Here is a 2,087-nt window from a genome sequence, read left to right on the forward strand (position 1 = left end):
GTTTATTAAATAATCAATTAAAAACGAAATAATTTAATAGGTTTATTAAATAATCAATTAAAAACGAAATAATTTAATACGTATAGTAAATCATTTAATAGGTTTATTAGCTTTTAACTTCTGAATGAATTATAACAACTGTCTTTATATTAGATAAAATTAGTGTTGAGTCTGACATCTTGACAAAAAAAAATGGTTTGTGTGGATCAGATGTTTCTTTGTTTGTTTATTAAACTTTGCGCAAAGCTACTCGAGAGCTATCTGCGCTAGCCGTCCCTAATTTTGAAAAGATAGACTAGAGAGAAGGTGGCTAGTCAACACCGTCAACTCTTAGGTTACTCTTTACCAACGAAAAGTGATCCGATCACATTATAACGCCCCCACAGCGGAAAGGACAACCGTGATCAATGACGGGATCCCAACCCGAGACCCAAACACTAACCCAACTTATCAACACAGCAACACTAACCCCACCTATCAACACAGCAACACTAACCCAACCTATTAACACAGCAATACTAACAAACCTAACGACACAGCAACACTAATCAACCTAACGACACACCAACACTAACCAACCTAACAAAACAGCAACACTAGCCCAACCTAACGACACAGCAACACTAATCAACCTAACGACGCACCAATACTAACCAACCTAACAAAACATCAACACTAGCCCAACCTAACGACACAGCAACACTAATCAACCTAACGACGCACCAATACTAACCAACCTAACAAAACAGTGACACTAACCAAACTAACAAAATAGTGACACTAACCAACCTAACAAAACATCAACACTAACAAACCTAACAAAACAATGACACTAACCAACCTAACAAAACAGTGACACTAACCAACCTAACAAAACAGTGACATTAACCAACCTAACAAAACATCAACACTAACCAACCTAACAAAACAGTGACACTAACCAACCTAACAAAACAGTGACACTAACCAACCTAACAAAACAATGACACTAACCAACCTAACAAAACATCAACACTAACCAACCTAACAAAACAGCAACACTAACCAACCTAACAAAACAGTGACATTTACCAACCTAACAAAACAACGACTTTGGCTAACCTAACGACACACTAACATTAACAACTCAGCTAATTCAACTTTACCAAACAGCAACACTAACCAACCTAACAAAATACGGACATTAACCCAATCAAATGGCACCACAACACTAACCAACCTAACAAAACAGCAACACTAACCAACCTAACAAAATACGGACATCAACCCAATCAAATGGCACCACAACACTAACCAACCTAACAAAACAGCAACACTAACCAACCTAACCCAATCAAAAGACACAGCGACACCAGCTAAGACTTTCAGTGTTTTTCAAGATATCTTGCATTCCAGAGTTTCAGTTGAATAGAATCAATACATTTTGACAGCAACCGGCTTGCTTCACGAATCTCGGAGAACTGTTTACGTCTGTGTATGCAGTTCTAAAGTTAACAATCCCATAGAGACTTCTCACGGCGTCTATTGATATGCTAATAACGTACTCCAGGAAAAATACAAGTCTGGTATTGAGTAGCTTCAATGCAGTATCATAGCACACTTGACAATTGTAAGATTTAAATATTGAAATTGATTCGGTAAAGAAAGAAAAGTATTTCTGGAATATGTATGCTTAAGAAATCTAAAGGCTGATTAAATATATGAAATATTATTGAGAGAATATCTTATAAAGACAACTGTGTATGTTGTTAAAGATTATCAAACCATGTTTGATATCTCGGTCACTTAAGTTTGTTCAGGTTTTTATTAAGCAGTTCTACCCATAGACTTATTAACTGTTGTTTTTTTTGGGGGGGGGGAGGACTCCTATTAAGCACAATGGATCTTCCCAGTGTAGTGATCGAACCACAAATTTTAGCATTATAAAACTTTCCATCTTATAATAAGAGGAAAATCCATTAAAAGATAAGGATAATCCATACCATCGTAATGTTCTGGTTGTTGTTAAGCGCCACCTGGGAGCTAACGTGTACAAAATGCGGTAAAATTATCCCGAAAGACTTATTAAAAAAAAAAAAAAAAAAAAA

This window comes from Limulus polyphemus, unplaced genomic scaffold (genome assembly GCF_000517525.1).
Source record: "Limulus polyphemus unplaced genomic scaffold, Limulus_polyphemus-2.1.2 Scaffold5400, whole genome shotgun sequence".
NCBI lineage: Eukaryota > Metazoa > Arthropoda > Merostomata > Xiphosura > Limulidae > Limulus > Limulus polyphemus.